A 15,988-nucleotide genomic window follows, 5' to 3' on the forward strand; every position below is an offset into this window, starting at 1 on the left:
TGTCGGTGTCTTTTTGTTTATAGCGCAAAATATAAAAAAACGCATAGGTGATCTAATACGACCAAAAGAAAGCTCTATTTGTGGGGAAAAAAGGACGTTGATATTGTTTTCTGTACAACGTCACACGACCGTGCAATTGTCAATTAAATTAGTGCAGTGCCTTATCGCAAAAAATGGCCTGATCGTTAAGGGGAGGGAAATCCTTAGGGGTTGAAGTGGCAGTCACTTCAAATACAACACAATTAATCATCACAATCTTAATGGGTAACAGCACTGCCTATGCACATGTATCAGTGAATGAACATCCCTAAATAAACATAAAAATCCTATTAAAAATTAAGATAGAGAGTAAATAAAACTAAAGATAATATGAACAAATACAGGCATACCCCACTTTTAAGTACACAATGGGGTTTATTTACTAAAGCTGGAAAGTGCAAAATCAGGCTCACTTCTGCATAGAAACCAATGAGCTTTGGTAATAAAACCTGGAAGCTGATTGGTTTCTATGCAGAAGTGAGCCTGATTTTGCACTTTCCAGCTTTAGGAAATAAACCCCATTGTGTACTTAAAAGGGGGTATGCCTGTATAATCGTTCACACCTGTGTCAGTTCCAACCGACATGGGCAGTAGGTAATGAATAATGTGCTTCAGAAATTGTGCTCCAAGGTGGGATAGCTCCAGGGAGAAGAAAGACCATAAGAAAGCATACCACACTCACTGGATAGTATAGCCTTAATCCAGGTTCCCAATGTTTTAACATGCTCCCTTAGTATGGCTCAAAATTGTTTCTCCAGATACCGTACAGCAGAAAGAGAAGGAAACTTTGCTCCACAAAGTGAAAAGTATGTTTTTTATGTGAATACATGTATAGATATTGCACTTTCAATACATAAAAGTCATCTATAGCCTTAAAAGACAGAGAAGCGCCTTATCCAAGATGGCTGCCATGAGCCTCAGGTCACCTGATATGATGTCAGCCAGAAGTACCACCCTACACGTTTTATCATAAAGAAGCAACATCCTCAGGAGCTCCTTTAGGAGCTATTTCTTCATTGACTGTTTTTTATCTTTAGAATCTAGAATTTAGAATAAGGTAATATTTCATCTTTATTTTCATTAGGATTGTTATGTGTATTTTGGGATGTTAATTCATGAGTACATATGCATAAGCAGCACTGTTACTCATTGCGATTGTGGGTATTTATTTTTGAAGGGAGGTGCATGGAGAAGCTCAACAAACTTTTTGAGTGACCCCTGTGGAATTGTGAGAGGAGAGTTCAGGATAAAAGTGCCATTCCACTAGTAAAAGTCCAGAATAAATGTATACATTTTATTAATGTTCAATGAGTTTATCCAACATGATTTGCAGCTACAAGGGCCCCCCTTCATTGGTACTACAAAAAGAAATAAAGTACATAGTTAATGTTAATTTCTAGCAATAAGATTAAAGGGGTTGTAAAGGTAAATATTTTTTCACCTTAATGTATTCTATGCATTAAGGTGAAAAAAGGTCTGACAGTGCCGGCGCTCCCAGCCCCCCCATTTTACTTACCTGACCCCTCGAAAGTCCCACGCTCACTCCCGGTGTCCTCTTCGCCGCTCTGCCTGGCCGCTGATATAGCTGCCGGCTGTATCACGGGAGCGCGCCCGCAAGTGCTTCTCACCATGCGAGGAAGCAGAGACAGCTGCCGAGGGACCTCAGAAGAGCAGGTTCGGGACCACTTTGGGCAAAATGAGCTGCACAGTGGAGGTAAGTATAACATGTTTGTTATTTTTAAAAAATAAAAAAAATAACTTTACAATCCCTTTAATTTAGTGTTTACAAAATAATGTAGATGTTCATAAACTAGCTAAAATATGTCAAATATAATAAGGTGTATATAATGGTTAAAGCTGAACTCCAGGCTTTTAATGCTGCTTTCCTACCTTCCTAATGTAGCAGTACCCTGTAGGGGATGCTGGATATAATGGTTCCTCTGTTCTTTGTCTGACCTTCGCAAGAACCTCAGCCCCTCTGACATTCCACTCAATATCACAGGAATTCACTGAAAGCAATACTTAGTGCTCAGTAGTAGTGCTATTTTAAAGAAAACAGACACCAAACCAGGTAGTAAATGCAAACTTAATTCATGAAATTTTAGCTAGGCACATATATCTGTAGTGTTTTCTTATCTTTCTCCAAATCACTATGTCCCGTAGATTTCTCCCGCTCCCTTCTTCTATTATCTGCATGATAACATTTGAAAACTCTGACACATGATAAAACCAGCTTGAAATTTGTGTCAGGGTGGGTGCTATAAATAGATTGGCAGAAAGCTGCTTTACTCACAGGCCAGCTCTAAAAGTCTCTGCCTATCTGGAAGGGGTGTGTTTGTCTTTCCTCCAATCAGCTGTCTCCCGCGTAATCCAAGACTTCTTTCACAGTGCAGAATGAGGAAGTGAAAATTCTAACACGATGTGCACTTTCTAAACAGTATATATAGCTGACAGCTGATATACATGTAATACTTATGTAGGGAGATTTGTTTAATCTCTGTTTATCATCTGAGTCTGTTCACTTCACTGGGTATACGTGAGGGTTTACATCCACTTTAACCACTGCACCCTCAGGAAGGATTTACCCCCTTCCTGCCCAGAACACTTTTTGCGATACGGCACTGCGTTGCTTTAACTGACAATTGCGCAGTCATGCGATGTTGCACCCAAACAAAATTGATGTTCTTTTTTCCCACAAATAGAGCTTTCTTTTGGTAGTATTTGCTCACCTCTGCAGTTTTTATTTTTAGAGCTATAAAAAAAAGAGCGATAATTTTGAAAAAAAAGCAATTTTTTAACTTTTTGCTATAATAAATATCCCCAAAAATTTTTGGTAAATAGCAATAAGCGCATGTTGATTGGTTTGTGCAAAAGTTATAGCATCTACAAAATAGGGAATAGATTTATGGCATTTGTATTGTTATTATTTTTTTATTAGTGATGGCGGTGATCTGCAATTTTTATTGCGACTGCGAAATTATGGCGGACACATTGGACACTTTTGACACTATTTTGGGACCATTGTCATTTACACAGTTATCAGTGCTATAAAAATGCACTGATTACTGTGTAAATGACACTGGCAGGGAAGGGGTTAAGCACTAGGGGGTGATCAAGGGGTTAAGTGTATCCTAGGGAGTGATTCTAACTGTGGGGGGGATTGCCTCACTAGAACATGACAGAGATCCCTGCTGCTGATGACAGGGAACAGTAGATCTCTGTCATGTTGCTAGGCAGAACAGGGAAATGCTTTGTTTACAAAGGCATCTCCCCGCTCTGCCACTCCGTGACACGATCGCAGGCCCCCGGCAGACAGACAGTCATGGAGTACGAGGTGGGCGCGTGCACCCACAATGCCATGATTTAAAGGGGACGTACCTGTACACCTATTTGCCCAGCCGTGCCATTATGCTGACGTATATCGTCATGCGCTGGTCGGCATGTGGTTAATATATTGTCACCCAATATTGTTGGTAACTAGGTAAGCATAAAATGGATGAACAATGGGAATAACACTATTTAGCATACAAAGTGATTAACAGTAGGGTCTAGGCATAAGATGACATTTTGGCATCCAGATCAGCACAAACAGTAACAATTTCAGTAGTGAGCATTAGTACATTTAAAGCAGAACTCTCATTTTTACCCCCCTGCAGTGGGGCTGTGCCTGCACTGCACGGGTTAACTGCTCACTTTGCTCTAAGGGAGAGGACAGCAGAGATATACTTACCTGATTCACCGATCCTCCCTGCACAGGAACAGTCCACTGCTGGACCAGGAGGGAGATCGGTTTTCCAGCGCATTAGCAGATCAGGTGAGTATGAGCAGAACCGCGCAGTGCGGGCACAGCCCCAAAAAGAAATTGCCCTGAGATGGCCTTTAATCTACCGAGTGCTGGTAGCTGGTACTTTTGAAGAAGCACTGAGGTCAGTGTGAAACGCACGCGTCAGCTCCTGGGTTCGGACACACTGTCTTTGTTGGCTGTCATTTGCTATTTTTGGAATAAAATCATTGGAACATTCCTGTGGTATGCAGCCATTCTTTTCTTCCTGCTGGAACTATACTGCCAGAGCATCTTTCTCGCAGCAATGCTAATCCTAGACCACCTGGGAGTGCACTGTCCAAAATCCAAAAGGAAAGTAGAATAGTAGTGGAGGGGGAAGGGGAACAAAAGGGGCTTGCAATATAGATATAACGGGAAAGGCAGTCCTTTGAGATGTTCTTCGGCCAGTTGTCGTTGGGGCCCTTTAAGAGCGTTAGTGCACTTAAAGTGTTTGTTACCCTAAAACAAAAGGATCCTGTTCCTTTAAAACATGTTCTACAGCACAGTGCTTGTATCCCCTGATATACCTGGCTGATCCTGCCTGATTCTGCCCTCCCCCCTGTAAACTGACCATGGTTTGACATGGCTGCTGAGCCCTGACACCATGGTCAGTTTATGTGTTTCAGTCATCCACTGCCTTTCCTGTCCTCTCTCCCCCCTGCCTGTCAGCTTGTGACAGTGCCCTCCCCTTCCCCTCCTGCTGCTGAATTTACCTTTAATGTTTCATATAATCCTGTGTTTTTCATTATGCTGTGTTCCCCAATCTCTGTTTTATAAAAAAAATGCCTTTCTATACCTGATTTCAGAGTGCTGCTCAGCGCTCATGTGACTGGCTGCCTCTCTCTTCCTCCCCTCCTCTCGGCCTGACTGACGTCAGTGGGGGATTCTTGGCCCCTCCTGCTGTAGCTGTCAAATTGACAGAGGGGAAAGGCGGCCGGTCACATAAGCGCCGAGCGGAGCTCTGAAATCAGGTATAGAATGGCATTTTATTTATAAAACAGAGACTAGGGCACAAAGCATAATGAAACAGACATGATTTTATGAAGATATCACAGTGGCTTAGCAACCACTTTAAAAACCCAGTTAACCTGCATGTAGTATAGAAAATGGAAAATAAAGCTACACCCACACACTTAAAATCCCCAAAATGTTTTAGCAGCCCTCCACCCCCACCTACACTCACATACGAACAAATGTGAATACACATGTCAAGGGTGCCTACATATAATAACATCAATTGTGATATACATATCACATCACATCAGGGTGAGAGCAATAATTTTAGGACCGTCATTCATGGTTAACTCTAAACTGATGACCTGTAGGGGACCGTCCACGGGGGGTGCCTGGGCGCCGCCCCCCCCCCCCCCCCAGACAGTCAAAAAAAATGTAAATATATATATATATATATATATATATATATATTTTTTTTTTTTTTAAAGCTGGCCCTTTAAAAAAAAAAAAAAAACACAGTCCGACGCCGGACACAGTGCACCTACTGGAAGCGCTACGTCTATGCACTCACCAGATTGCAGACGTGGCACTTCATTTGCGGACATTTAGCCCACCTTTCGGCGCTTTGTGAAGTAGCTTCCGCCTGTTTGTAGTATATATTACTACGGCCGGGCTGTTTGATTGACATCTGAGATGATGTAACTTCCTGTTTTCTCTCTCCAATTGCGCCCAGGAGAGAGGAACCAGGAAGTATGAGGAGACATCGCTGGAGAGGACAACACACTGCAAGGTAAGTAAAGGGGGTTTGATGTGAGGATGCTGCAACTTGGTGACACATTCTGCTGCAACTTGGTGACACATGCTGCTCTAAGACCCCTTTCACACCACACACCGCCCTTTGCGTCGGCGGTAAAACGCCACTATTTTTATCGGTGTATTACGGCCGGATTTGCGGCGCATTTCGGGCGCTAGCGGGGCGCTTTTACCCCCGCTAGCGGCCGCGAAAGGGTTAAAACCGCCGGCAATACGCCGCAATAGCGGCGTTTTGCCGGCGGCATTACAGCGCTGCCCCATTGATTTCAATGGGGAGCAGCGGTGGAGGAACACATCGCTCCTTCACCGCTCCAAAGAAGCTGCTGACAGGACTTTTTTCTGACGTCCTGCCAGCGCACCACTGTAGTGTGAAAGCCCTGGGGGCTTTCACACTACACACAATGGTGCAGCTTCTTTAGGGTGGATTGCAGGCGCTATTTCTAACGCTATAGCGCCTGCAAAACGCCCTGGTGTGAAAGGGGTGTAACTTGGTGAAACATTCTGCTGCAACTTGGTGACACATGCTGCTCTAACTTGGTGCTAACTTGCTGCTACAACTTGGTGGGAAACATGCTGCTGCAACTTGGTGGGACACATGCTGCTGCAACTTGGTGACAGATGCTGCTGCAACTTGGTGGGACACATGCTGCTGAAATTTGGTGAGACGCATGCTGCTGCAATTGGTGGTGGTGCTGGCCCTTTAAAAAAAAAGACACAGTCTGACACTGGATACAGTGCACCTATGGGAAGTGCCACGTCTATATAATCACCAGATTGCAGACGTGGCACTTCAATCGCGGGCGTTTAGCCCGCCTTGCGGCGCTTTGTGAAGTAGCTTCCGCCTGTTCATAGTATATATTACTATGGCTGGGCGGTTTGATTGACATCTGAGATGATGTAACTTCCTGTTTTTTCTCTCCAATTGCACCTAGGACAGAGGAACCAGGAAGTATGAAGAGACATCGCTGGAGAGGACAACACACTGCAAGGTAAGTAAGGGGGGGTTTGATGTGAGGATGCTGCAACTTGGTGACACATTCTTCTGCAACTTGGTGACACATTCTGCTGCAACTTGGTGACACATGCTGCTCTAACTTGATGACACATTCTGCTGCAACTTGGTGACACATGCTGCTCTAACTTGATGACACATTCTGCTGCAACTTGGTGACACATGCTGCTCTAACTTGGTGACACATTCTGCTGCAACTTGGTGGGACACATGCTGCTGCAACTTGGTGGGACACATGCTGCTGCAACTTGGTGGGACACATGCTGCTGCAACTTGGTGGGACACATGCTGCTGCGACTTGGTGGGACACATGCTGCTGCGACTTGGTGGGACACATGCTGCTGCGACTTGGTGGGACATATGCTGCTGCGACTTGGTGGGACACATGCTGCTGCGACTTGGTGGGACACATGCTGCTGTGACTTGGTGCTACACATGCTGCTGCGACTTGGTGCTACACATGATGCTGCAACTTGGTGGGACACATGATGCTGCAACTTGGTGGGACACATGATGCTGCAACTTGGTGGGACACATGATGCTGCAACTTGGTGGGACACATGATGCTGCAACTTGGTGGGACACATGATGCTGCAACTTGGTGGGACACATGATGCTGCAACTTGGTGGGACACATGATGCTGCAACTTGGTGGGACACATACTGCTGCAACTTGGTGGGACACATACTGCTGCAACTTGGTGGGACACATACTGCTGCAACTTGGTGGGACGCATGCTGCTGCTATTTGGTGGGACGCATGCTGCTGCAATTGGTGGTGACACATGCTGCTGCGACTTGGTGGGACACATGCTGCTGCGACTTGGTGCTACACATGCTGCTGCGACTTGGTGCTACACATGATGCTGCAACTTGGTGGGACACATGATGCTGCAACTTGGTGGGACACATAATGCTGCAACTTGGTGGGACACATGATGCTGCAACTTGGTGGGACACACGATGCTGCAACTTGGTGGGACACACGATGCTGCAACTTGGTGGGACACACGATGCTGCAACTTGGTGGGACACATGATGCTGCAACTTGGTGGGACACATGCTGCTGCAATTTGGTGGGACACATGCTGCTGCAATTTGGTGGGACACATGCTGCTGCAATTTGGTGGGACGCATGCTGCTGCAATTGGTGGTGGTGCTGGCCCTTTAAAAAAAAAGACACAGTCTGACACTGGATACAGTGCACCTATGGGAAGTGCCACGTCTATCTAATCACCAGATTGCAGACGTGGCACTTCAATCGCGGGTGTTTAGCCCGCCTTGCGGCGCTTTGTGAAGTAGCTTCCGCCTGTTCATAGTATATATTACTATGGCTGGGCGGTTTGATTGACATCTGAGATGATGTAACTTCCTGTTTTTTCTCTCCAATTGCACCTAGGACAGAGGAACCAGGAAGTATGAAGAGACATCGCTGGAGAGGACAACACACTGCAAGGTAAGTAAGGGGGGGGTTTGATGTGAGGATGCTGCAACTTGGTGACGCATTCTGCTGCAACTTGGTGACACATGCTGCTCTAACTTGATGACACATTCTGCTGCAACTTGGTGACACATGCTGCTCTAACTTGATGACACATTCTGCTGCAACTTGATGACACATTCTGCTGCAACTTGGTGACACATGCTGCTCTAACTTGGTGACACATGCTGCTCTAACTTGGTGACACATGCTGCTCTAACTTGGTGGGACGCATGCTGCTGCGACTTGGTGGGACGCATGCTGCTGCGACTTGGTGGGACGCATGCTGCTGCGACTTGGTGGGACGCATGATGCTGCAACTTGGTGGGACGCATGATGCTGCAACTTGGTGGGACGCATGCTGCTGCTATTTGGTGGGATGCATGCTGCTGCAATTGGTGGTGACACATGCTGCTGCAACTTGGTGGGACACATGCTTCTGCAATTTGGTGGTGATACATGCTGCTGCAATTGATGGTGACACATGCTGCTGCAGTTTGATGGTGACACATGCTGCTGCAGTTTGATGGGGACACATGCTGCTGAAATTTGGTGGTGACACATGCTGCTGCAATTTGGTGATGACATGTGCTGCATGTAAGGAAGGACTCCGCTGAGGACACCTGATGGCATCTGGTGGCAGGTGACGTGGCTAGTGACATACTCGGGGATCCCACTAATTCTGCATTATGGTGAGTTGAATGATTTCATTTTATATTACAATGTTATAATAGAAATAATGCGCTTCAATCATCCTGACACCATAACAACCATGGTGAAGGGATGATTGAAGTGCTAACACCAGGTGTTTGAAATATCTTTATCTGCTGATTGTTAAACTTCTAGAAAAAACATATTTCTATTGTTGTGTTGGATCTGTCCCCCCCCCTCTGTCCCTCGTTCATCTCAGACACTAACCACACCACCTTAGAGCCACACCTTCTATTTCTCGGAAACCACGCCCATTTTAACAAAGTGGGAGGGGTCAAAAGGAAGGGCGGGGACTGGCTCCCCCCTATCCTAAAACTTCACTAGCCACCACTGCTTTTAAACATTTTGCTGCCAGGTCCGTACGCCGTATGGACCTGACAGTGGGGGGGGGAGGGGGATTTCGCACACAATCTGGGATTGTGTGAAAAACTGACAGGTGGATGCATTCACTGTGACCCATGGTATCTTGGTGTACCGTCTGATTGCCCCCACACACCCCCAGTACTGGCACCCCTGCCATGTATTCCAGGCCCCGCTTGCTCATCTGTGGGCACTGGACCGACATGGCGGGGGCCGGTGGGTAAAGGTGAGAGGGAAGAGCAGACACGCATCCGCTTACCTCCACTTCTTGCTTGACCCGGAAAGTGAAGTGTATGACGTAACTTCTGAGTCAGCCTCTCAGTGTCTCACTCTAGCATAGCCAGGAAGGGATGTAATGCAATGCAATTTGCATTGCAATACGTTTAGTAGAGCCCAGAGGAGACATGCAGAGTCTTTTAGACCCTGCTTGTTTCATTATAGAGAACCTGGTACCTAAATATCATTGGGTCCACCTACACGTGAAAACGTTGATTGCGATACACATGTTACATATCATTGCGCACACACGAGAGCAACATTTCTAGCACATAAGCTCCTCCGTAGCACTAAACTGATGACTTTTGACACATCGGCCTTAGAAAATATAGGGCACTGAATTTTTGTCACCATTTCGCATACGCACCCAAAATTAAGGTTTGACATGTTGGGTAACTATTTACTCGGTGCAACCTCATCTTTTATATTTTACCAAACATTTTAGTAGTTTATTGTGTTTTGTTTGCCCTACAACTCACTTTAGTGTGTTTTTTACTGAAATTTTACCTTTGCGGTAATATCAAGAGACACACAAATCCAATGGCTCCCTCTGCTGTCTCAGCCAATGAGGAGGAAGAGCTGAGGCTCTTGTGCACATTGCTGGATAGAGGTGGGGCTTATGAATGTATTATGGGGTATGGGAGGACTGCTGCACAGAGAAGGTTTTTTTACCTTCATGCATAAAATGCATAAAGGTAAAAAACCTTGAGCATTTAGAACCACTTAAAGCCTTTACATGTTGGGAATCTATTTAGTCAATGTAACCTCATCTTTTACATTTTACAAAAAAAAAATAATAATAATAATGATGTATTGCATTTTGTACCTTAACATTAATTCTAGTGTATTTTGTTACTAAAATGTTGCATTTCATTCCATCCCTGGATATTGTCATGTTCAGCCTGAGGGGAAGTAGTAATGTTTCACTTCCTACTGCCACCTGAAGTTCACCTTAGCAGAGACCAATTTAGTTTTGCTGTTTGCTGAACCTCTGCAGAAGCAAAATTCAGTCCAAACCAGCAGCTTATCCATAGCGGGGTATGATATTTTATCTAATTACATCAAGTCCACAATTCGTATGTTACAGGTTTAATTTAGGAACATTCTGTCATTTATTGCAGTTATAGAAGGCATTGTACCTTTACCAGTAGGTTATGTACTTATTTTCCATTTAATTCCAAAAAATTGCTAAAATTCTTACCGTGTCCACAAGAAAAAAAATAAAAAATTTGACTCTACAAACACTTCAAAGTTGTGATGAGTAAATTAAAGTGGAAGGAAAGGCTATGCAATAACCCACCTTTTAAATGTTGCCTCCCCACTGCTCTTATATGCTGAAAATAATCTGCAAACAGTCTGTAAAAATCTATGTAAATACCTATTTTTAGACCCCTTACACACTGAGGCGTTTTTTAGGCGCTTTTGGGCTAAAACTAGCGCCTGTAAAAAGCCCGAAAAATGGCTCCCCTGGAGTCTCAGTGGGAAAGCCTAGTGCTTTCACACTGAGGCAATGCGCTGGTAGGACGTTAAAAAAAATCCTGCAAGCAGCATCTTTGGAATGGTGCATACACCGCTCCTAAACTGCTCTTGCTCATTGAAATGAATGGGCAGTGCCACTGCAGCAGCACTTTGTGGGTCATTTTAACAGTTTTTTGACCACTAAAAGTGCCCAACTAGCGGCCAAAAACCTCTGCGAAAACGATGGTAGATCGCAGCTAAAAATAGCTTTACCGCTGACACTGCTGATGCCCGAGTGTGAAAACAGCGTTACTTTTTCCAAGCAGTCCATAAGCGTTACCTATGTAAAAGTGATACTAACATGTTATACTTACCTGCTCTGTGCAGTGGTTTTACACAGAGCAGTCTGGATCCTCATCTTCTCATGTCCCTTGCCGGTGTTCCTGGCCCCTCCTTTCTGCTCCTTTTTTTTTTTTTTACTGTAATCCAAACTTTTAATAATTTTTTGCTACAAACAGACATGACCGCCAATTCCTCTGCTTAGCCCACCCATGAGATAGCAGAGCCTACGTTAGATTTCTCCACACAACATGTCTAAATCTCTAATATTCAGAAAGATAATTATAGGGTTATATGCACAGCATGTAAATGTATGCCTTTGCTGAGGTAATAGCCTAGATAAATGCAGACCTCTGCTCCATTGCAGATTATGAATAGTGACTCTGAACAAGAGATGGAGAAATTTTGACAGCTACTAACCCAACTCAATATGATGCCAGTTTCTGCTGTAGATACCCAGCTAGAGACTTCCATTACTGCTCTCTTTGGCAGCCTAGAATGTAAGCCAACACTTCATTAAACCCCCCGATAAAGGCTTTTATCTGCCATTTCCTCTCCAACTTGATGAGTCATATGCTTTACAATCACAGTGTTTCCATAATAAGTGCAAAGCTAAACCTTTCCACTCATCAAGACCTTGTTTGGACCACCTCTCGCCCCGTAGGCTGAAGTATAGGCCCCGCAATTGTAAAGTCTCACTGAACTACATGTATCTGACCCTTATGCTTTCTAATTTATAGTATATTTCCTCTATATTTTATATCCACAAATGGCTAGATTTTGCCTGCTCATATGATGGACATTTGCATGTGTCATAGGGATGAACACCCAGACCCCCCCCCCCCCCCCCCCCCACCTGTTCGGTTTGCACCAGAACTTGTAAACAGGCAAAAAATTTGTGCAAACACTGTAGACACTAAAGTCTACGGGACATGAACATGAAAAACCAAGAGTGCTAATTTTAAAGGCTTTTATGCATGTTATTGCCATAAAAAGTGTTTGGAGACCCCGATCTTGCCCCAGGGGACATGTATCAATGCAAAAAAAAGTTTTAAAAAAAGGTCAGTTTTTTTCAGGAGCAGTGATTTTAATAATGCTTAAATTGAAACAATAAAAATAAAATATTCATTTAAATATCATGCCTGGGGGTGTCCTTAGTCTGCCTGTAAAGTAGCGCATCTTTCCCATGTTTAGAACAGTAACACATAAAAATTACATTTCTAAAGGAAAAATGTCCTTTAAAACTGCACGTGGCTGTAATATATTGTCTATAATATATTGTCGGGTCCCGGGATACATAAAAATATCACTGAAAAAAACAGCAGCAAAATGTAAAAAAAAATTGCATGGAGGTCCCCCCAAAATCCATACCAGGCCCTTCGGGTCTGGTATGGATATTAAGGGTAACCCTGCGCCAAAATTAAAAAAATTCTGGTATTGTCAGAAACCATGAATCGGACCGAGAGACAAGTACAGTTAAATCACACTTGTTTAATAATAAAAGTAAATAGAACAAACATAGTCAAAACATAGCCAAAGTTCGGTAACCAGAACGGATAGTCAGACAAGCCAGAAAGTCAGGAAACTAGGAATTAGCATAGTGGAACAGCAAGCAGAATCTGGAGCCAGAAGGAATGTCAGCCAAGCAAGTCTTTAACAGGAGCGCAGGAGAAGGTCTCTCTCTGCAATGCTGACCAGGGTGAAGGCAGAGATCATCTGGGCTGGATGGCTTAAATAAGCAGGACTGATTCCAGCCCTGGCACTACCCCCTCCGCAACGACCCCTCCCATGCGGAGGACCACCAGGCTTGAGGGGAAAACGTCTATAGAAATCACGAAGGACAGGGACATACATGTTCGAGGATGAAACCCAAAAGCATTCCTCTGGACCGTACCCTTTCCAATACACCAGGTACTGTATACGCCCACGGAACCTACAGGAGTCAAAAATGGACTGTACTTTATACTCCTCATGGTTCTCAACCTGCACGGGATGATGGATGTGGCACCGAGGTGGTAAAGCGGTTGCATACCAAAGGTTTTAATAAGAAAACATGAAATACATTTGAGATATACATATTAGAAGGAAGGTCTAACATGTAAGCCACTGGGTTATTCCTGTGGAGAATATGGAAATGCCCGATACACCAAGGTGCAAACTTCAGAGAGAACACAAAGTCGGAGGTTTCGAGATGACAGCCAGACCCTGTCCCCAGCCTAATAGGAAGCCGCAGGCAGTCGTCTGCTTTCAGAATGGAGTCTGTACCTATCATTAGCATGTCACAAAGCCTCCTGGACTTGTGCCCAAGTGGAACGAAGACCACGGAGATGCTCCTCTAACGCAGGAATACTCTGCGGAACAAATGAGTCATATTTCGCTATAAACGGGGACAATCGGGAAGCAGAATTCAAGGCACTATTGTGAGCAAATTCTGCCCACGTTAAGAGATCTGACCAGTTGCTATGATGGTCAGAAATATAGCAATGTAGGAACTGCTCCAAGGACCGATTGGCTCGTTCTGCGGCCTCATTAGACTGCGGGTGATACACAGAGGAGAAAGCAAGCTGAATTTCCAACTGTGCACAAAAGGCTCGCCAGAACCCAAACACAAACTGACTACCCCTGCCCGAGACAATCACCTTGGTAGCCTATGTAAGCGAAAGATCTCCCGAGCTAAATAGAATCCAGTTCCTTAGAAGTGGGCAACTTCTTAAGTGGAATACAATGAGACATTTCTGAGAACTAGCCAACCACCATAAGGATAACTACATTGCCCTAGGAGTTGGGTACCTCTGAAATCCCCCTGGCTCTGCCTATGCGCTACATCACCAACCACTTGACTTCTATCTTGATTGGCCAGGAGCACATGCTTAACAAAAAAAACAGTAGAACTCTATGCGTCCAGTACCCTGCATGCAGATTGGGGACTGGGCACATAGAGATTAGTAGGGCGGCGCCCTTGTGCCCCTTATGGATGGGCCGCCGCTGATCAGAGGCATTCATGATGTAATGTGAAGAGCGGAGCTGGGTGACATCAGAGGTAACAGGAAGTGCATGCTGTCCATTTTGCTATATTTCGTGAAAAGCGTTTTCAAATATATTGTAAGTGTGATGTGAAGTGATTTGTGGGCATACAACTCTGAACACAGAGGTCTGGATCATATACATATGTTAGAGGTGTGTGAACACAGCGGTGGCACTATTGCATGTATTGTGACAGCACTGGAATTGTGGGCATATCCACTGTATGAAAAACTGTATTTGTATTAGTATTATTGATGGATTTATATGTTTCACTAAAGCACGAAACAATATAAAGGAAACCCAGAGACTGTATTTTTCACAAACTGAATTTATTTTGCTGACATATAGTTTTGTTTCCCTATTACTTTATGTTTGAATATATTTATGTTGTATATAGGTATACAAGTACTGTTTATTTATTTTTGATAAGGTGTTTTAATAGAGGGATTTTGATTTTAGCAACATAGCACCTACTGATCTGATATTGTTTTTGTGTGTGAGAACAAATATTTTGTACAAGCAGTAGCACATTTTAATATTTTTTCACAATTGAGTGGTGGTTGGCGCAGGAGGTAATTCACACATTTTTTCACACCTGCCTAAAGCTTTTGCACAGTAATGTATATTAACAAAAGAAATCAGATTTGCTATGTAGGAGTACACCCCTATATTTACCACCGCTTCTAATACATGAAATTAGAATCAGGGCCAGATTAGATGCCAGTGATTATAATCATTTATAAGGATAGGAATATGGAGATGGAACCTGTCTCATTTAAACCTCAGATTTTCTAGGGCTTGATGGTTTCTGCATAATTGACATGTCTGGTAGCAGAATGCCAAGATCAAAAAAGCTCTCTAAATCTGGTCACACACTTTGTTTTTGTTTTTTTTGTTCAACCAGCAGTTTGGAAAATTACAGATCAATACATCAGCACAAATGATGTTGATGCAGTGATCTCCCCCACTGAGACATAGGAGGTTATTTACTTAAAAAAATCTAAATGCACTACAAGTGCAAAGTGCACTTGAAATTGCACTGAAAGTGCACTTGAAAGTGCAGTCGCTGTAAATCTAAGGGGTAGATCTTAAATGAGGGGAAACTCTGCTGATTTTTATATCCAATTCTGTGCAAGCTAAAATGCTGCTTTTTATTTTCCTTACATATCCCTCTTGGATCTACAGCGACTGCAGTTTCAAGTGCACTTTCAGTACAATTTCAAGTGCAAAGTGGATTTTCCTTTAGTAAATAGCCCCCTATGTGTATGTGTGCAATTTCAAGTGCACTTGTAGTTTGCACTTTTAGTGCAAAGTGGATTTGCCTTAAGTAAATAAACCCCATTGCACAGTATTCTGAAAAGCCCCCCCTGCTAGAACACACAGATGAGCCCTTGCAACCATTGGCTGCAAGTGTTGATTGAATCAGAGTTTTCCAGCATGCCTGTTCGAGGGTAGCCAGTCGTTAGACCAGATTACAGACATCGTACACACAGATGGAAAATTGGCAGGTTCCTGCTGATTTTCAGCTTGTATGTACCAGGCTTAAGGCTCAAAAGAGAAGGTTGTGAAGGCTTATGGCAAAGAATTTAAAAGAAAAGCCAAATTATCTGAAATCAATCATTTAAATGTGTGAAAAATAATCTGTGGCGTAAATCTCAAACGACTGCTAATTTGTCCTGGTATGGTTGACCCAGCAAGG

The sequence above is a fragment of the Lithobates pipiens genome, unplaced genomic scaffold, assembly GCF_037356315.1.
Source record: "Lithobates pipiens isolate NorthernLeopardFrog02 unplaced genomic scaffold, aLitPip1_a1.2 Scaffold_3, whole genome shotgun sequence".
NCBI lineage: Eukaryota > Metazoa > Chordata > Amphibia > Anura > Ranidae > Lithobates > Lithobates pipiens.